The following is a 22,496-nucleotide window of genomic DNA, read 5'->3' as shown; positions in this document are numbered from 1 at the left end:
AAGGTAAACTAAGGCAAGGTCATCCACTGTGCAAAGACCTCTGCGTAGACCACAGTGGATATCCTCCTGGTTGTATGCTTGAATGAAGAAGAGATCATTTCATGTAAATGTGAAATTCACACCTATATGCACTTAGCATAAACTGTCCAGCATAAATGTACACATATATTTCCGTTCTTCTTAGAGACTGATACTGTGTTTTTGGCATTTCATCTGTAGAACCCACTATAGGACAATTATTATGTATCATATAATGGATCAAATATAGTCAATGTTACTTCAAAGTAAGAAAGCTCAGTGTAGTCCAAACTTTCCTCAATACCTATTTGATGTTGCGAACACACTCAGGCCTCAACTGGATTCAGTTAATCAGAGCTCAGCATTGCTCGGACCATAAACAAGGGTTCCTTGATTGTACCCGCTCTGAGGAACCAGCAACTAAACTACAATGACTGCTGATGGGAAAACTTTAAGCAACACAGATCAATTTAAAATTTGAATTACTCATCTATGGTCAATGACATATTATAAAAACACTCTGCAAAATCACCTCCAAGCTGGGAAGAATGTGTCAAGAGCAGAAATATATGAACACGTTTATGTCAAAAGTAGATGACTTTTATAAAATTGACTTGCCTTATGTATGATTTTCACCTAGAACTTTGTTAATTCTAGGTCACTTCTGAAAATGAGGAATTAGGAACTTCTACTCTTGACATCAAATAACCCACAGAGAAATATTTCTTATTCCCTCCCTCCGTTATCCCCTAAATGCCCAATTTGGAAAGCATTTCAACACTTTACATTTACCCAAGGACATATGATAAAACTGAAACAACCTGAGCTCTTAAAATAGTGTCTTATACAACAGTTCATCATCATATTTGCATTTGACCTTGCCAAGATACCTTCTTTTACAGGAACTATAAACTAGGTTTGGCATTAATACCGATTACCTCTATTTAAGTACGCATTATTCCCCCCACAGCTGGGGTGCAGAAGGCCTATCACAGTGTTAATGAAGTACCTAAGTCCCAGAGGCACCCTGAGTTATAACAGACTTTGAAATAAGAAGCCCATGAATAATTCAGTGTTGTGGGTCCTCTAGTGGTGGGATTACTTCCCTTAGCACTACACAATAAAACATTTAGTGCGCTTGATCTTAGAGGTAGACAGACTAACGGCCTGGAACAAAATGCGGGCCATTAGATTTGTTCTAAGGCTTTTATCAGTTCAAATGGAGACTAATGGAGAGTTCATGCTTCTTATTTTTGGTAAATCACACCAGCAATTTTGGTTGGAATATATAATAGTGTTGCTACTATTGTTTTGTTTTAAATATTGGGAAATAATCTGGTGGTTGTAATTAAAAATTAAGTCTTGGGGTGCCTGGGTGGCTCAGTGGGTTAAGAGTCCGGCTTTTGGTTTCTGCTCAGGTCATAATCTCACAGCTGTGGGATGGAGCCCCACATCAGGCTCTGTGCTCAGCGCAGAGTCTGCTTCAGATTCTCTCTCTCTCTGTCTCTCTCTCTCACTTTATAAATAAGTCTTTCCTGATACTCAAACTAAATGATTGATAGGGTCCCTCATCTAGAGGGATGTCTGAATAATTGGTCTTGTATGGACAGTAGGGAATTATGGCCTTTGTCATGCATGGTGATGCAATTTCCATAGATCATCAGTCCTGCTTGGAGTGTTTCTTTCCTTGCAGTTGTTCATTTGGACCAGTCTCGGGTCTGTCAGCTGTACCACATCAGCAAATATAGGTTTGGCTTGCAATAACAAATATTCGAGTCCTTTCTCAAGGCATAGGTTGGAAGTAGATTCCCATTTGGCAGAGGGAGACTTGCTCCAGGACAGATTCTTTTTAACTTGTCAGAAACGTAAGCTCTTTTTTTTTTCTATTTGTTTTGAGCTGGATAGTTCCACTGAGATCACAAGGCTCTTGAGACATGATGAAGCACAGCTTTGAAAGGAGATGAATGTGATTATAATTTTTGGACCTGGCAGCTGAGATCAACTTTTGATTTTTCTTTTGCATGATGGAAGTATAATCCCTACATACTAACCTGTGACATCAAAAAAGATCACATTTCCCATGTATGCAAAAATAATGGTATCTTTAGTCTCCATTCATGTGATTATTGTCAGTGAGCACTTCTTAGACTATCCCCTTACACATAAATATTTCCGGGATGCCACAACGGGGTATCTTATATATGATCACAAACTAAGTTATTGGCAGAGCACTTAGCTTTGTCTGCTTTGTTCTTCCTCTCTTGGTGTCGTTCCCACACAGATTTTACCCAAGAAGTAATCTGACAAGCTGCACTGCTTATAATCATCCCTCTACTATCAAAGTCAAGGATCATCTGCAGACCTCAAAGTTTTCATTCTTGAGCTGTGTAGTCATGATAGCTACACGATGCTGTAGTAACAAATAAACCTGTCAGTCTCAACAGATTACTACAACAAAAGTTTATTTCTCTTTCACACAACAGGCTGCTTTGTGCTACTTGGCTAGCCTTGGTAGCTGTCCTCTAGGTGGTGACGCAGGGATCCAGAAATTTTCTGTATTGTGATGCTGCATCTGAAACAACTGGCCTCAGAGGCTATCACAGAAGGACAGAGAAACTTTGTGGCCAAACACTGAATGGTCTACATTGTATCTGCCCCCATTCCTTTTCTCAAAATCCAGTTACATGGCTGCAACCTAACTACAAGAGAGGCTCTGGAAATGCCTGCTGTCTTCCTGTGTGTCCTGGAAGAGAAAAATGAAATATGATTAGATAAATACGTAACACAGGGTCTACCCCAGGGAACCGGGGCCTTTCTGACTTCTAGGCAGCAGCAGGGAGAACACAGCCTCCCCTGCCCCCTGCAATGATTCTGGCCATACTATGTCCCTCCCGGGATCGTGAAACAGAGCACTTTGAGCTCAGAGTCTCACTATTATTTTGCTTATTTCTGACTCTTACATCTTGAACTATAGAAGCTCAGCCGATTCTAAGGGTGCTATATGTCACAGGATACCATCTTCTTTTCCTAATCCTCTTCCATTCTGTCCCTGGAATACATACTACTAAGCTAAACTCTCTCTTCCCTCGTTATAAAGCCAGTTCCTGTTCATGTTTATCTATGTAAATAAGTATAGGGGGAAAAGTGGTAGTGGAGGTTGCTTGCCCTAAAATCATTTAAGCCTCACCTCTGTCACCAAAATGGGCTCTGTAACATGGGTTTTACTTATTTTCAGCCTTTTCAGAATGGTATGCGATGTTGATGCCAAGATGGAACCACTTATATAAGGAGAGTTGCATCAGTTAAGATTGCTTTGCTTTTGGCACCAAGACCTAATGCTCTAGAAACAGTGGCTTAAAATGATAAGAGTTCATTTTTAACTCCCTCTCTCCCAATGCCCCCTCCCCCTTTTTTTAAAAGAAGTCTGAAGGTAGGTATTTGCTGACATTGGTTCCAGTGCTTACTGATTCTGAATCTAGCAATTCTGGAATTTCCTTGCCCTTTTTCTCATCTTTGTCAACCATGCTTTAAGAGTCCCTACCTTCACGCTTGCAGAGGCCATGTGATACGAGATACTACATCAGATTGAGTACAGAAGCGGATATGAAGCAGATGCGAATCACAAAGATTAACAAAATATAAAACAATGCCTTTTTTTTTTTTGCTTTGGCAAAAATGTTTTTAATACAAACATTATTTCTGTTAATAATTAATGAGTTATTTTTAAATAAGTTAAGAATACATTTTCTAAATGTTTTAGATTTAACTTCCAATATAGTACATATTTAATCTACATACACAAAAGTTTTGGGGGGTCTCCAATGATTATTAAATGTACTGGAGGGATTCTGAGACCAAAAAGTTTAAGAAAAGTTGCTTTATAAAATAAGCCTTTAGATTCAGTGTGTATCATAGGTATTAAATCTGTTTTTCTTTCTATCATTTGGCTATTGTTTATTGTGGCTTTAGTTATGGAAGTTTTACGATTTTTACAGAGTCAAGTCTGTGAATTTAGTCCCTACATATCCCCACTATGTCTACTATTCTTACGTTGTTGTTTTTTTTGCTTAAAAATTATTTTTTATATTTTTAGTGCCTAAGCATCTAGTTTTTAATATACTTTAATACATGGATATAATAACTTCTCCAAATATAAAACTAGTTGTCTCAACCTCATATACTGAATAAGTTATTCTTCCCTACTTTTTTCATTTGATATATTCCTACATCTATTCACTATTTTAAGAAACTTCTGATTTTCCACTAGTTTTTAAGTATCTCTCTGCTAAAACCAGACAGACAACTCTCATTACCATTGCTTTAAAATAGAATTTTGACATCCACCTGTTATCAAAGGTGCTCCTCATTTTCGTTTTCCATAATTTTATTATTTTTATCTATTTGTTTTTCCAGGTAAAATTTAAAGTAACTCTTAAGTTATAAAAAGTACACAGTAATATGTTGGTGGGAATTGCATCAAAATTATGCATGCCTCTGGGGGAAATGGACTTTTTTATACGTCTAAGTCTTCTAGTATTGTTGACCATTAAGGTATCTTCTTATAAGAGGTCAATAAGTTTATATATTCTTTCTTATATGTTTTGCACTTTTTTCCTAGATTTACTTTTAGGATTTTATTGTTCTCTAACTTTCTAAGAACATTTGATTAGATACTTAAAATTATCCAACCTTAAAATTAAATACTTAAAACTAATACTTAAAATTAACCAGCCTATTTTAAGAGTCCCTACCTTCATCCCCAGTTTCAGAAAAGTTTTGATTATACTCCTCTATCATGTATTAGAAAATCTGAGAGTGAATCATATTCACTTTCCTAACACAAATTTCACATAATATTTGCAAATGAACTACTCTGCCCTGTGTCCCAAGGTTCTCTATTTCTGAGACCTGTTTTTTTTTTTTTTTTCCCAGCTTCCTAATAGACTCATGTCTTTTTTGAGGCTGTTAACTTTGGATTGCTCCAAAGGGAGCTGAGCAGCTAAATTGCATGCTATGGAAAATCTGAACTTTATGTACTTTCCTGGAGTGAAGGAGAAGTATAAGAAAACTTTTGCAGAATTTCAAAAATTATTTTCTCAGTTTTCAAGCATCAAGCAAAATTATTTGACCTGTACTGTTGAAGTATTCCAGCCCTTTGGAAAATATATAAAGTTAGATACTCTAGCCAAAACTTCAGATGTTATTGGGGCTTTGTCCTGAAAGAAATAGTGGCTTATTTTAACTTGTAAGTTTCATTTTCTTTCATATGGGACAAAGAGAGAAACATATTGTTATAATTATTATTTTGTTTTTGAAGAATGGACATACTAATATTGTATTCTCAGGTACACAAAGTAGTACCTTGATATTTATACACATTACAAAATGGTCACTGCAATGTCTATTTACTGTCACCATACAAAGTTGTTACAATATTATTGACCATATTCTCTATGCTGTTATCATATGCCTGTATCTTTTTTATAACTGGATGATTATACCTTTTAATCTGCTTCACCTATTTCGTCCATCCTCCTGCTACCGCCATTGGACACCTATCAGTTTTTTCTCTGTACTTATGAATCTGTTTCTGTTTTGTGCACTTATTTTGTTTTTTTAGATTCCACAAATAAATGAAATCATACAGTATTTGTCTTATTCTGACTTACTTTACTTAGCATAACACCCTCTAGGTCCATCTATGTTGTCACAAATGGCAAGATCTCATTCTTTTTTATGGACGAGTAATACTCCATTGTGTATATATATACCACATCTTCTTTACCCATTCATCTACTGATGGACATTTAGGTTGCTTTCATATCTTGGCTGTTTTAGGTAATGCTGCAATGAACGTGGGAGGGTGTATATGTCTTTTCAAATTAGTGTTTTCATTTTTTTCAGATAAATACCTAAAAGCAGAATTGCTAGATCATATGGTAGTTCTGTTTCTTTCATTTTCTTGAGGAAGCCCCATGCTATTTCACAGGGGCTATACCAATTTACACTCCTACCAACACTGCATGAGGGTTCCATTCTCTCCACATCCTTACCAACACTTGTCTTTTTGATAATGGTCATTCTGACAGGTGTGAGGTAATATCTCCTTGTGGTTTTGATTTGCATCCTTGGTGGTTAGCGACATTGAGCATCTTTTCATGACCTGGTTGGCCGTATGCATGTCTTTTTTGGAAAAATGTCTATTCAAGTCTCCTTCCCATTTTTAAATCAGATTTTTTCTTTTGAGATTGAGTTCTGTGAGTTCTTCATCTTCTCCCATACAGTAGGTTGCCTTTTTGTTTTGCTGATGATTTCCTTTGCTGTGCAAAAGCTTTTTCGTTTGATGTAGTCCTATTTATTTTTTCTTTTGTTGTCCTTGCCTGAAGAGACAGATCCAAAAAATGCTGCTAAGACCAGTGTCAAAGAGCTTACTGCCTATGTTTCTTTTCTAGGAGTTTTATGGTTTCAGGTCTTTAAGTCTTTAATCCATTTTCAGTTAGTTTTTGTTTATGGTGCAAGATACTGGTATAGTTTAATTCTTTTGCATGTGGCCGTCCAGCTTTTCCAACACTATTTATTAAAGATACTGTCCTTTTCCCATTATACATTATTAACTCCTTTGTCATATTGACCATATATGCATGGGTTTATTTCTGAGGTCTCTATTCTGTTCCATTGATCTCTGGGTCTTTATGCCAATACTTTACCCTTTGGGTTACTATAGCTTTTTAATATAGTTTGACATGTGGGAGTGTAATTCCTCCAACTTTGTTGTTCTTTCTCAAGACTATTTTGGCTATCTGGAGTCTTCTATGATCCCATACAAATTTTAGAACTGTTTTTTCCTACTTCTATGAAAACTACCATTGGAATTTTGCATTGAATCTGTGGATTACTTTGGGTAGTGTGGACATTTTAACAGTATTAACTTCTCCAATCCATGAACATGGTATTTCTTTCCATTTATTTGTGTCATCTTTCATCATTGTCTTACAATTTTCAGAGTACAGGTCTTTTACCTCCTTGGTTAAATTTATTCTTAGCTATTTTATTCTTTTTGATGCAATGGTAAATGGGATTGTTTTATTTCCCTTTTGTTAGTTCACTATTAGAGTATTGATTTTATATCATGCAACTTTACTGAATTCATTTATCAGTTTTAATAGTTTTTGGGTGGAGGCATTAGGGTTTTCTACATATAGTATCATGCTATCTGCAAATTGTGATAGTTTTACTTCTTCCTTTCCAATTTGGATGCCTTTTATTCATTTTTCTTGTCTAACTGCTGTGTGGCTAAGGTTTCCAATACTATGTTGAATGAAAGTGGCAAGAATGGACATTCTTGTGTTCTTAATGATCTTAAAGGGAAAGATTTCAACTTTTCACAGAGGAGTATGATGTTAATTATGAATTTCTCATATATGGCCTTTATTATGTTTAGGTACATTCCCTCTAAACACACTTTGTTGAGAGTTTTATCATAAATGGATTTTGAATTTTATCAAATGATTTTTTCTGCATCTATCAAGATGATCATGGGATTTGTGTTCATTATATTTATGTGGTTTATCACATTGATTTGTGGATGTTGACATGCTTGTATCCCTGCTATAAACCCCCCTTAATTGTGTTGTGATCTCTTTAATGTATTGTTGAATTTGGTTTACTAATATTTTGTTGAGGGTTTTTTCATCTATATTCATCAGGGATATTAGCCTCTAGTTTTTTGGTTTGTGTAGTGTCTTTGTCTGGTTTAGTATCAGAGTAATGCTGGCCTCATAGAATGAGTTTGGAAGCAGTCTTTTCTCTTTTTGGAATAACTGGATAATGGTAGGCATTAACTTTATTTTAAATGTTTGCTGGAATTCATCTGTGAAGCTGTCTGTTCTTGACTTTTGTTTGTTGGGAGCTTTTTGATTACTGATTCAATTTCATTACTATTAATTGATATGTTCAGATTTTCTATTTCTTTCTCATTCAGTCTTGGAAGAGTATATTTTTCTAGGAATTTATTTCTTCTAGGTTTTCCAATTTGTTGATATATAATTGTAGTAGTTTATGATCCTTTGTATTTCTGAGGTGTCAGTTGTAATTTTACTTTTATTTGATTTGAGTCTAATCTTTTTTTCCCCCAATAAGTCTTGGTAAGTGTCATCAACTCTGTTTATCTTTTCAAAAAACCAGCTCTTAGTTTCATTAATCTTATTTTTTGTCTATAATTTCCTTGTTTCTACTAACTTTGAGCTTTGTTCTTTTTTAGTAGTTTTAGATTTAAGAATATAACCCACCTCTTAAAACTGTTTTTGCTGCATCCTCTGGATTTTGGAGCATTGTATTTTCATTTTCATTTGTGTCAAGGTATTTTTTGATTTTCTCTTTGATTTCTTCATTGATCTATTGGTTGTACAGTGTCATGTTGTTTGGTCTCTATGTATTTGTGCTTTTTCCAGTTTTCTTCTTACAGTTGATTTTTAGTTTCATACTTTAAGAAAAGATGCTTGATATGATTTCAATCATCTTAAATTTACTGAGACTTGTTTTGTGACCTAACGTGATTTATACTGTTTCATGTGCAATTGAGCAGAATGTGTATTTTGCTGTTTGGGGGATGGAATATTCTGTATATATCTATTAAGTCCATCTACTGTAATGTGTTGTTCAAGAACAGTGTTTCCTTATTGTCTGGATGACCTATCCATTGATGTAAGTGGGGTTATAGTCTCTTGTTAGATCCCTTATTGTCATGTAACACCCTTCTTTGTGACAACCTTTATTTTAAAGTCTATTTTGTCTGACAGAAGTATTGCTACCCCCCTTTTTTTGCTTCCATTTGCATAAAAAATATTTTTCCATCTCATTTTTAGTCTGTATGTGTCTTTAAGTCTGAAGTCTCTTATAGACAGCATATAGGTGGATCTTTTTCTTAATCCATTCAGTAGGTCTGTGTCTTCTGGTCAGAGCATTTAAACTGTTTACATTTAAAGTAGTCATTGATAGATAAGTACTTTTTGCCATTTGGTTAATTGTTTTCTGGCTGTTTTTATAGTTCTCTGTTCTTCCTCTTGCTCTTTTATGATTTGATGATTTTCTTTAGTGTTATATTTGGATTTTTAAATTTTTTGTGTCTATTACAGATTTTTGGTTACTGTGAGGCTCATATGTTTTATATATAACTGCTACATATATAGAAATATATTTTAAGTTGGTCATCATTTAAGTTTGAACGCATTTTAAAAGTGCTACATTTTTACTCCCCTCCCACTGTGTTTTAGGCTTTTGACATATTTAACATCCTTTTATGTAGTATATCCTTTAAGTAATTATTGTAGATTTAGTTGATTTTACTACTTTTGTGTTTTAACCCTCATACTACCACGTTAAGTGCTTAATCCACTACCTTTTCTGTAGGTTTGTCTTTACAAGTGAAATTTTTTTTCTTATATTATTTCTAGTTAGAGTGTTTTGTCTTCTACTTAAATTAGTTCCTTTAATATTTCTTGTAAAGCTGGTTTAGTGGTCCTCCTTCAGTTTTTGTTCAGGAAACTCTATCTCCTATTCTGAATGATAACCTTGCCAGTAGAGTATCCTTGGCTGTCAGTTTTTTTTTCCTTTCAGCACTTAGCAATCCATAAGAGGGTAGCGCAGTATAGTCAATTTTTCTGCAAAAATCCAATTATAGTCTTGGGGTGTTTCCCTTGTATGTAACTAAATGTTTTTCTCTTGCTGCTTTAAGATTCCCTTTTTTTAAATGTATTTTTTTTATTATGTTATGTTAATCACCACACATTACATCATTAGTTTTTGATGTAGTGTTCCACGATCCATTGTTTGTGTGTAACACCCAGTGCTCCATGCAGAACGTGCCCTCTTTAATACCCATCACCAGGCTAACCCATCCCCCCACCCTCCTCCCCTCTAGAACCCTCAGTTTGTTTTTCAGAGTCCATAGTCTCGCATGGTTCATCTCCCCCTCCAATTTCCCCCCCTTCATTCTTCCCCTCCCGCTATTAAGATTCCCTTTTTATCTTTTCTATTTGACATGTTAATTTTAATGTTTCTTGGTATGGATCTCTTTGGGTTCATCTTGTTTGGAAACCTTTGTATTTCCTGGACCTGGAGGGCTCTTTTCTTCCCCAGGTTACTGACGTTTTCAACTGTGTTTCTTCAAATAAGTTTTCTTCCCCTTTTTCTCTTCTATTTCTGGGATACTTATAATGTGAATATTATTTTGATGTTTTCATAGAAATCTCTTAAATTATCCTCATTTCTTTGAGTTGCTTCTTCTCCCTGCTATTTTGGGTGATTTCCACTAATGTGACTACCAGATAACTGCTCCATCCTTCTGTATCCTTGTATCTGCTGTTGATTCCCTCAACTGGATTTTTTATTTCTGATATTGTATTCTTCAACTTTGATTGAGTACTTGCTTATATTTTCTACCAAAATTTTCACTGAGCTCACCCTTTCTTCTCCTGAGTTCAGTAAGTTTCTTTATGGCCATTATTTTGAACTTTTTATTAGACACATTGCTTACCTCTGTTTCATTTAGTTCTTTTTCTGAGGTTTTGTTTTGCTCTTTCGTTTGCAACATATTCCTGTCTTCTCATTTTGCCTAACTCTGTTTTTGTTTTCATGTATTAATTCAGCTATGTCTCATAGTTTTGAAATACTGGCTTTTTATAGGATGTATCCTGTAGGGCCTGGAAGTGCAATCCATCCTGGCTACCAGAATCAGGTGTTGTAGATGTGTCCACTGTATGAGCTGCATGTGCCCCCCCCGTTGTGGTGGGTCTGCAATGGCTGCAGGCATGCTGGTAGGTAGGGTTGATCTCCAGCCTGTCTGGCTGCACAGTCTTTGTTTGGCTGAAAGGCCCAGCTGTGGTTGTTGTGGGCTTGCCAGTAGGCAGGATTATTGTCCTTGCAGCTGTGAGACCCAGCTTTTGATTTGGTGTTTCTGCACTGGTTTTTGGGGTGAGTGGGTCTGTGCATGAGCCCCTTAACAGCAGGTCTTCCTTTCTGTACAATTCTACAGTTTTCCTGGACATATTTCCTGTTGCTATTCAAAGTCAGCTGGTTTGGGGGCTTGTCTCTCCTGTGCAGGATTTAATGGTTGAGGTGCTTGATAGGGAATTTCAATCTCTCACTGCTTAGGCAAAAGACTATGGAGTGCCATGCCTTGGTGTGTTTTATTCCTTAGTGAGACCATATCTCTGCCTCTTCTACATTTCCCCATGCTGCCCCTTACTGTGGAGGCTCTGTTCATCCAGTTTTTAGGTTCCCTTTAGTGGGAATTATTCCAAATGTAGTACATTTTTGTGTCTATAGAAGGTGAGCTCAGGATCTTCCTACAGCGATATCTTGAGGAGCACTTGAACTCTTCATTTTTAAATGTCTTATCAGTATTAAAATGTTCAAACCAGGCAACATGACATCTTTTATTAAATTGTTTAACTCAGTCTAATATTAAAAGCAAGACAAAAGGCCCCAAATGGAGTTGCTTACCAAGCCCATGTCACCAAACAGGTACTTGATTTAATTATAAGTAAGTTTCAGCTGTCTTAGAAATGGAACCCTAAACCAGTCAGTCAGGAATTGCCTGATCAACACTAGTTAGGTAACCTGCCTGATGGACCCGTATCCTCCAGTATAGGGAAAATAAACTTGTAATAACAACACACTTTTTGCCTAGTATTACCTTGTTCCTGCTCCCTTCTGTCTATATAAATCTTTCATTTTGTAAAGCTTCTCAGAGCTCTTTTCTATATGCTAGATTGGATGTAGCCCTATTCATGAATTGTTGAATAAAGTCAATAAGATCTTTAAAATTTAGTCAGTTGAATTTTGTTTTTTGTTTGGTGGCAGTGATAGGCTTGATGACTTTGGCAACAATGAGAAACAGAGGCATTGGTCCCTTCAAAACTTTTGAGTTCTCTTTCTTGCTATTTGAGGGCCATGCATAAGTTCTTCTTAGATGCAAGCTCTTCTCTTTTTTGTGTTGAGCTCCCAGTCTAATTGGCTTTCCAGTCTAGGATTAACAGGTCATTCTGGATTAATGAGAGGTTTTAATAGAGCACCAGTTCTTAGGCCTTACTTAGTCCACAGGCCCAGTCCAGGAATTTGTTGGTCACCTTGAGCTGGCAGACAGTACCACCTGGAACCCAAGTCCTTAACACTTGGTTAGTCTGCAATCAGCATTTGCTGGAGTCTCCTGGTTCAGTCTGTAGTTCTACTTTTGGAACTGATGGTGGTGTGCACCAAAGGCATTCTTTTGGCTAATTCATAGTATCATCTCTGGTTACTGCTGGTGTCCATAGTTCTGTTTACATCATGTTCACATTAGCAGAAACCAACAGTAACTGGGGAAAGGATTAATAAATCTATTTTTAGTGGGAATCTCAGAAGCCAAAGTTGAAAAAAACCAATGGGCATGGGTCAAGCAGTTAAAAAGTGTTAGAGCACTCACCTCCTAATTCTTTTTTTTTTTAAGATTTTATTTATTTATTTGAGAGAGAGAATGAGATAGAGTGCATGAGAGGGGAGAGGGTCAGAGGGGGAAGCAGACTTCCTGCTGAACAGGGAGCCCAATGCGGGACTTGCTCCCGGGACTCCAGGATCATGACCTGAGCCGAAGGCAGTCGCTTAACCAACTGAGCCACCCAGGCACCCTCACCTCCTAATTCTTATATGTGGCACCACACAATCCCTAACCCATTGGTACACCTCTTTTAAGTATTAATTTGGCTCCAAGAGACTCAAGGCTTTAGCTAAAGAAGTAGGAGGCTAAATTTCAGGGAATTGAGTGTACCACCTTCTGGCACCACTGCTTATTTTACGTCTTAGTACGATAGTCCTGGAAGCTGTTAAGTATCTGAAAATGGCAAAATATTACTAAGACAGTCTAGAATTGCAATGGTCATTATGGGAAATGTTCCAGTTAACAAGTGCACTTGAAAGCGATGGCTCCCAAATCAAACAAACGGAATGGGTTACCTATTTTAATTGGCAGGCAGAAGTCTCCCAAAGTCTTCAAGATTCCAAAATAACTTCATTGAAACATTCACTGCAAAAGGCTAAGGAAGCATTAAAGACAGGGGGTAACTAAAAGACTGACATGATCCTAATTCTCCCCTCTATCCTCCTTTACCTGAGTGCTCACTGTCTGCTAATCCTCTATCTGAATTCCTTTCTACTCTGAAGAGACTAAAAGACTGTAAACAACAGATGACCAAGTTCTTAAAACACCCCTATATCTACCCTCAAAGGAGAGCCCCCATATGGACAGCTCCCAGGGTTGATGGGACTCTAAGGGATTCTCTGAAAAACTGCTACCCATTATTCCCTTAAACAGCCAAGGAGAAACTAAAAATTAATAGGAAACCTTGCAAAATTCGGGTAGATATTGGGGCTATTTTCTCTACTTTGAACCCCACTTACTCTGGAGCCTGCAGATGGGATCCTGCGAAGACTCATAGAAGCCAGTGACGGGTGAGAATTCTTACCAGAATCAGCTCTTCCAAATCTCTGTAGTGTCCAGTCATGAGAGGAAAGTAAAATGTCATGTGATCTGTCCTTTCTAAATCTAGGCCACTTGGTTACTGATCCTTTCCCTCCCAACAATAACTATTGCTGTCGTTTTTGTCTTGTGTCCTGAGAACTTGGCCTGACAACTCTCAGGTGGGGGGGGTCCCCAAAAATATGGTTGGACAGAAATGTGGGTTGCACTTCATTTGCAGGTTAGGATCCTACTGATTGTTGCCAACTCTCAGGAAATTTGTCTAAGTGGCTATCTTTTGGCTATTTGGTGGGGGGGGGGGCACCTGTTGGATTCATGAGTTATTCTAGATGTTGTTCTATGCTAGAAATATTTATTTTTTGTTCCAGCTGAAACCTGACAAAATATTTGAAGTGATTTTTAAAATAGGCTTATGGTCAGAAGTTGGCCAAACTGGGAGCTGATATTCACAGCCTGATAGCTCTTTTTCAGGCCCTTCCCCCTAAGTTAATATGAAACTATGCACCCACAGGGGAAGAAAAACAGTCCAAAGAGAAGCAGCTCTAAATCTACAGCGTAGTAATCTTTTGATTTCCATCTTCATTGAAGATTTTCTCCCTGATATAAAGAAGCAAAGTGAAGATAATGTAGTTGGATGTGTGGCAAGTCCCTTAATTTCATTCAGGTTGCAACCCAATTCTTGAGGAATTAAAAACAACTGTCCTTGTGTTATAAATTGTTTACAAAAACAGAAATGCAGCTCTAGAAGCAATTCGAAGGCCACCTATCCTTTTTATTAATCCCTAAACCTTCCCTATTCATCTCAGAAGGATTGTAGATGTTGTAAAAGATCTGGATTTAGGGAACAAAAGTCCTTCTTGGTGTAACTTGCCTTCTTTCTCCGTATCTTTTGTGATGTAAAATTATGTATTTTATCCTCTTTACGAAACAAGGTCATTCTTCCCAGAAAGAAAAAAAAAAGGCTATAATTGAAAACTAGGCCTATGAAAATCTTAAAATTCTTTGCCACAAATGTTAGTGAAAAGTTTAAGCCATTTTAGCAGGTACCTTAACTTCATCTGCCAGAAACACAACGTGGATGTGACTGTTCTTGTATAAACTAGTGAGTTTTGCATTATCATATCAGCCTTTTTTTAAAAGATTTTATTTGATAGAGACAGAACACAAGCAGGGGCAGAGGGAGAGGGAGAAGCAGACTCCCTGCTGAGCAGGGAGCCCGATGCGGGGCTCGATCCCAGGACCCTGGGACCATGACCTGAGCCGAAGGCAGATGCTTAATGGCTGAGCCACCCAGGTGCCCCTCTCATACCAGTCTTGATGGGGTTTTGGAATATAGGTGAGGTTCAGTGGGGTGAGGTCTGGAGCCAATGACCAAGAAAGAATTCTTGAGACATCTTTGGTGCAAAATGGTGGTTTATTAAAGCATGGGGACAGGACCCGTGGGCAGAAGGAGCTGCTGCCCCGGCGTTGTGAGCGGTGGCCTATTATATACTATGGGGTTGAGGGAGGTAAGGAAAAGGGAGGTTTCAGAAGGATTTTCACATGTTAAAGAAGACCCACAGTTTACTGGAGGCCTTTCTATTGTCAAGTTAAGGTTGTTTTTCCCTCCAGCAAGTCATTAACATGAAGATAGTTGGGAGCTTCCTGGAGTAACATTATACTCTGCCCGATGGGCTGCAGGTTATAAGGACTTTTAATTATATCCACATTTCTTTCTTTGTGGAAGTTAGGCCTTTGATAGAAATGTAAATTGCTCAGACTTTTGTAAACTGAGGGAGGCTCCTGCCTTGCAGGATTGTGATGTCTATAAATTAACTATTTGTTTTTCCTTTCCTTAGCTTTAGGGCAACCAGGAGTGCATGAGGAATGTCACGTCTATCCCATAGGGGGAGTTGTGGGGTGTCAGCTTCTGTTTTGTCCTCAACTTGCTTTCTGTACCCTCATCAGTCTTATGGATAAAATTTTAAAACAAAAGCTGTAAGATCGGCTTATGTCTGTTCATATGTTTATATACGGCGTATGTATGTATGTTACAGATGTGATTTTTTTTTTCTACCTCTGGTTAGTATTACCCAAAGTAATTTTTAAGAACCTCTAACTGATTTAAAAACAAACAAGCGCTGAATAAATTAGGTATACTCTCAGAAATATAAAAACTAACCCAAATGTTTTTAAAGTCCATGTGATCTATGATAATCTGTAGTAAATAAAAGCTAATTTAAGTGTATTGGTTTAATTAAAACAGGCATTTCTTTAGAGCTATCAGTATTAGATATAATATGGGCATATGGCTTTTATTCATCCTAGGTTTACTAAAAGTTAAATAAGCTCATGTCTTTTACAGAATTTGTCAGCAAGAAAGATGAGATGATAGGTGTTTAATGTCTCATGAAATTTTCATAAGCAATCTAAACATAGTTAAGAACAGGCAAGTAGATGTAAGTAAGAAAGTTTATAAATAACTTTTTAACAATAATTACACTTTATGGCACGTCTACTTAAAAATAGGTAAAATTATACTGAGATATATCAAATGATGGATAGTCACTGAAAATCTAAATTGTTTCCAAATAAGATAAAATACTCAAACATTAACTACTGAACATAGGTTTATTCACTGCTGTCTCCTTTTTACAGAAGAGGCAAAAATATTTGGGTCTATTAGTAACATGCTTTGTACCACACTGAAAAATTTACTGTGATAGAGAATATACTTCTAGAAATTATGAAATGTATTTATAAATTTGACAACCACTAGGAATTAAAGATTCTAAGTGTTAAGAATTCTAATCAATAAATTTAATTAAAACTTAGAAATAGTAAAAGCAAAAAATTATTTCGTTCCAGAATAAGCAAAAAACAGCGAAATCTGAGTGGACATAAAAATGTTGAAGATTTATGGAAAAGGAATCTTGGGAAAAGAATTTTGTGTATGGCCAAGCTAAGATTGGAATGATTTAAGTTTTTAAAATAAGTTTTAATATCAAAAGTACACTGATAAAAATTAGAACTTGGTTTTCTCTCCACTAAAAGAACAGAATTTTCTTGGGCTTTTGATCTACTTTTGGTAAGAGATTATAAAAGTTTCTTTACCTTTAAGTAATCTGCCTGAACAGCAAAGATTTTCTAACCAAAATAATTAATGTGAAGCACAGTAATCTTTTTCAGGTCTTTGATTACTTAAAAAAACCCAGTCTTCTCAAGATTAAAACAGCTAAGTTTTGTTTATAATTATGTGACCTTTTGTATTTGCCTTTAACATCTTCTATTGTTATTTTGGTGAAATATTATTTCATGATAATTTGTGATCGTATTAATCAAATATTCAAACTTTTTGACATTTTCCCAAAATCGATTTCTAAATTGAGCCTTTGTGACCTCAAAATAAATTTCCAATTTCTCAGTGATTCAAAATCTCAAAGGATTTGTCTTCCACTTGGAAGATGTTAAACTAACTGGTTTATTCCATATATTAAATTATGTGGGAAACATCACCAATAAAAAGTAATGCTAAACCTTCTTAGGGTATATGTATGCATTTTGTTAATATAAGTGTTTTATTTTATTTTTTAAAATTTTTTATTGTTATGTTAATCACCATACATTACATCATTAGTTCTTGATGTAGTGTTCCATGATTCATTGTTTGTGCATGACACCCAGTGCTCCATGCAGAATGTGCCCTCTTTAATACCCATCACCAGGCTAGCCCATCCCCCCACCCCCCTCTCCTCTAGAACCCTCAGTTTGTTTTTCAGAGTCCATAGCCTCTCATGGTTCGTCTCCCACTCCGACGTACTCCCCTTCATTCTTCCCCTCCTGCTATCTTCTTCTTTTTCTTTTTTCTTACCATATGTTGCATTATTTGTTTCAGAAGTACAGATTTGTGATTCAACAGTCTTGCACAATTCACAGCACTCACCGTAGCGCATAGACTACCCAATGTCTATCACCCAGTCACCCCATCCCTCCCACCCCCACCACTCCAGCAACACTCAGTTTGTTTCTGGAGATTAAGAATTCTTCATATCAGTGAGGTCATATGATACATGTCTTTCTCTGATTGACTTATTTCACTCGGCATAACACCAGTACACCCAGTTCCATCCACGTCATTGCAAATGGCAAGATGTCATTCCTTTTGATGGCTGCATAATATTCCATTCTGTATATATACCACTTCTTCTTTATCCATTCATCTGTCCATGGACATCTTGGCTCTTTCCACAGTTTGGCTACTGTGGACATTGCTGCTATAAACATTGGGGTGCACGTACCCCTTTGAATCCCAACATTTGTATCTTTGTGGTAAATACCCAGTAGTGCAATGGCTGGATCATATGGTAGCTCTATTTTCAACTCTTTGAGGAACCTCCATACCATTTTCCAAAGTGGCTGCACCAGCTTGCATTCCCAACAACAGTGTACGAGTGTTCCCCTTTCTCCACATCCCCGCCAATATCTGTCATTTTCTGACTTGTTACTTTTAGCCATTCTGACTGGTGTGAGGTGGTATCTCATTGAGGTTTTGATTTGGATTTCCCTGATGCCAAGCGAGGTTCAGCACTTTTTCATGTGTCTGTTGGCCATTTGGATATCTTCTTTGGAAAAATGTCTATTCCTGTCTTCTGCCCATTTCTTGATTGGATTTTTTGTTCTTTGGGTGTTGAGTTTGATAACTTCTTTATAGATTTTGGATACTAGCCCTTTATCTGATGTGTCATTTGCAAATATTTTCTCCCATTCTGTCGGTTGTCTTTTGGTTTTGTGGACTGTTTTTTTTGCTGTGCAAAAGCTTTTTATCTTGATGAAATCCCAATAGTTCATTTTTGCCCTTGCTTCCCTTGCCTTTGGCGATGTTTCTAGGAAGAAGTGGCTGCGGCTGAGGTCGAAGAGGTTGGTACCTGTGTTCTCCTTTAGGATTTTGATGGACTCCCGTCTCACGTTTAGGTCTTTCAACCATCTGGAGTCTATTTTTGTGTGTGGTGTCAGGAAATGGTCCAGTTTCATTCTTCTGCATGTGGCTGTCCAATTTTCCCAACACCATTTGTTGAAGAGACTGTCCTTTTGCCATTGGACATTCTTTCCTGCTTTGTCAAAGATAAGTTGACCATAGAGTTGAGGGTCCACTTTTGGGCTCTCGATTCTGTTCCATTGATCTTTGTGTCTGTTTTTGTGCCAGTACCATACTGTCTTGATGATGACAGCCTTGTAATAGAGCTGGAAGTCCGGAATTGTGATGCCGACAGCTTTTCTTTTCTTTTTCAATATTCCTCTGGCTATTCGGGGTCTCTTCTGGTTCCATACAAATTTTAGGACTATTTGTTCCATTTCTTTGAAAAAGGTGGATGGTGTTTTGATGGGGATTGCATTGAATGTGTAGATTGCTCTAGGTAGCATTGACATCTTCACAATGTTTGTTCTTCCAATCCATGAGCATGGAACGTTTTTCCATTTCTTTGTGTCTTCTTCAATTTCTTTCATGAGTATTTTATAGTTTTCTGAGTACAGATCCTTTGCCTCTTTGGTTAAATTTATTCCTAGGTATCTTATGGTTTTGGGTGCAATTGTAAATGGGATCGACTCCTTGATTTGTCTCTCTTCTGTCTCGTTGTTGGTGTATAGGAATGCCACTGATTTCTGTGCATTGATTTTATATCCTGCCACTTTGCTGAATTCCTGTATGAGTTCTAGCAGTTTTGGGGTGGAGTCTTTTGGGTTTTCCACATACAGTATCATATCATCTGCAAAGAGTGAGAGTTTGACTTCCTCTTTGCCGATTTGGATGCCTTTGATTTCTTTTTGTTGTCTGCTTGCTGTGGCCAGGACTTCTAATACTATGTTGAATAGCAGTGGTGATAATGGACATCCCTGCCGTGTTCCTGACCTTAGGGGAAAAGATCTCAGCTTTTCCCCATTGTGAATGATATTCGCTGTAGGTTTTACATAGATGGTTTTATGATATTGAGGTATGTACCCTCTATCCCTATACTCTGAAGAGTTTTGATCAAGAAAGGATGCTGTACTTTGTCAAATGCTTTCTCTGCATCTATTGAGAGGATCATATGATTCTTGTTCTTTCTTTTGTTAATGTATGGTATCACGTTGATTGATTTGCGCATGTTGAACCATCCTTGCAGCCCAGGGATAAATCCCACTTGGTCGTGGTGAATAATCCTTTTAATGTACTGTTGAATCCTATTGGCTAGTATTTTGGTGAGAATTTTTGCATCCATGTTCATCAAGGATATTGGTCTGTAATTCTCCTTTTTGATAGGCTCTTTGGTTTTGGGATCAAGGTAATGGTGGCCTCATAAAATGAGTTTGGAAGTTTTCCTTCCATTTCTATTTTTTGGAACAGTTTCAGGAGAATAGGTATTAATTCTTCTTGAAATGTCTGATAGAATTCCCCTGGGAAGCCATCTGGCCCTGGGCTTTTGTTTGTTGGGAGATTTTTGATGACTCCTTCAATTTCCTTAGTGGTTATAGGTCTGTTCAGGATTTCTATTTCTTCCTGGTTCAATTTTGGTAGTTGATACATCTCTAGGAATGCACCCATTTCTTCCAGGTTATCTAATTTGCTGGCATAGAGTTGCTCATAATATGTTCTTATAATTGTTTGTATTTCTTTGGTGTTGGTTGTGATCTCTTTCATTCATGATTTTGTTGATTTGGGTCATTTCTCTTTTCTCTTTGAGAAGTCTGGCCAGGGGTTTATCAATCTTGTTAATTCTTTCAAAGAACCAGCTCCTAGTTTTGTTGATCTGTTCTACTATTCTTTGGTTTCTGTTTCATTGATTTCTGCTCAGATCTTTATAATTTTCTTCTCCTGCTGGGTTTAGGCTTTATTTGCTGTTCTTTCTCCAGCTCCTTTAGGTGTAGGGTTAAGTTGTGTATTTGAGACCTTTCTTGTTTCTTTAGAATGGCTTGTATTGCTACATACTTTCCTCTTAGGACTGCCTTTGCTGCATCCCAAAGATTTTGAACAGTTGTGTTTTCATTTTCATTGGTTTCCATGAATTTTTTTAATTCTTCTTTAATTTTTTGGTTGACCCATTCATTCTTTTGGAGGATGCTTTTAGCCTCCATGTATTTGAGTTCTTTCCGACTTTCCTCTTGTGATTGAGTTCTAGTTTCAAAGCACTGTGGTCTGAAAATATGCAGGGAAAGATCCCAATCTTTTGGTACCGGTTAAGACCTGATTTGTGACCTAGGATGTGATCAATTCTGGAGAATGTTCCATGGGCACTAGAGAAGAATGTGTATTCCGTTGCTCTGGGATGGAATGTTCTGAATATGGGTGTGAAGTCCATTTGGTCCAGTGTGTCATTTAAAGTCTTTATTTCCTTGTTGATCTTTTGCTTAGAGGATCTGTCCATTTCAGTCAGGGGGGTGTTAAAGTCCCCCACTATTACTGTATTGTTGTCAATGTGTTTCTTCGCTTTTGTTATTAATTGCCTTATATAATTGGCTGCTCCCACGTTAGGGGCATAGGTATTTACAATTGTTAGATCTTCTTGTTGGATAGACCCTTTAAGTAGGATAGAGTGTCCTTCCTCATCTCTTATTACAGTCTTTGTTTTAAAATCTAATTTGTCTGATATAAGGATTGCCACCCCACTTTCTTTTGGTGTCCATTCACATGGCAAATGGTTTTCCACCCCCTCACTTTCAATGTGGGGGTGTCCTTGGGTCTAAAATGAGTCTCTTACAGACAGCATATTGATGGGTCTTGTATTTTAATCCAATCTGATAGCCTGTGTCTTTTGATTGGGGCATTGAGCCCATTTCCATTCAGGGTAACTATTGAAAGGTATGAATTTAGTGCCATTGTATTGCCTGTAAGGTGACTGTTACTGTATATTGTCTCTGTTCCTTTCCGATCTGTGCTGCTTTTAGGCTCTCTCTTTGCTTAGAGGACCCCTTTCAATATTTCTTGAAGGGCTGGTTTCTTGTTTGCAATTTCATTAGTTTTTGTTTGTCCTGGAAGCTTTTTATCTCTCCTTCAATTTTCAATGAGAGCCTAGTTGGATATAGTATTCTTGGCTGCATATTTTTCTCATTTAGTGCTCTGAAGATATCATGCCAGTCCTTTGTGGCCTGCCAGGTCTCTGTGGATAGGTCTGTTGCCAATCAAATATTCCTTCATTGTAGGTTACATATCTCTTCTCCCGAGCTGAGAAGAGAAGCTCTTTCTCTTTTTCTCTGAGACTTGTAAGTTTTACTATTAGATGTCGGGGTGTTGACCTATTTTTATTGATTTTGAGAGGGGTTCTCTCTGCCTCCTGGATTTTGATGCCTGTTTCCTTCCCCACATTAGGGAAGTTCTCTGCTGTTATTTGCTCCAATATACCTTCTGCCCCCTCTTTCTTCTTCTTCTGGGATCCCAATTATTCTAATGTTGTTTCGTCTTATCGTATCGCTTATCTCTCGAATTCTGCCCTCATGATCCTCTAGTTGTTTCTCTTTCTCTCAGCCTCTTTATTTTCCATCATTTGGCCTTTTATATCGCTGATTCTCTCTTCTGCCTCATTTATCCTAGCAGTTAGTGCCCCCATATTTGATTGCACCTCATTAATAGCCTTTTTGATTTCCACTTGGTTAGATTTTAGTTCTTTTATTTCTCCAGAAAGGGTTTCTCTAATAACTTCCACGCTTTTTTCAAGCCCAGCTAGTGTCTTTAAAGTCATGATTCTGAACTCTAGGTCCAACATTGTATACTAATATCTGTATTGAGTCGGTCCCTGGCTTATGGTACTATCTCTTGTTCTTTTTGCTGAGGTGATTTTTTTCGTCTTGTCATTTTGTCCAGAGAATAGATGAATGAGAGACAACATGCTAACATGTTAACAACGTCCCCAGCAAATATATTCTGTACAAATCAGAAAAGACCTGAAACCAGGGGAAAAGAAAGCGAAAGAAAGAAAAAAGAAAGAGAAAAGAAGGAAAGAAAAAAACCCAAAAA

The sequence above is a fragment of the Eumetopias jubatus genome, unplaced genomic scaffold (assembly GCF_037043125.1).
Source record: "Eumetopias jubatus isolate StellerSeaLion01/CBP00866 unplaced genomic scaffold, mEumJub1_p1.0 scaffold_1, whole genome shotgun sequence".
Classification (NCBI taxonomy): Eukaryota; Metazoa; Chordata; class Mammalia; order Carnivora; family Otariidae; genus Eumetopias; species Eumetopias jubatus.
Note: the sequence above shows the minus strand (reverse complement) of the source record.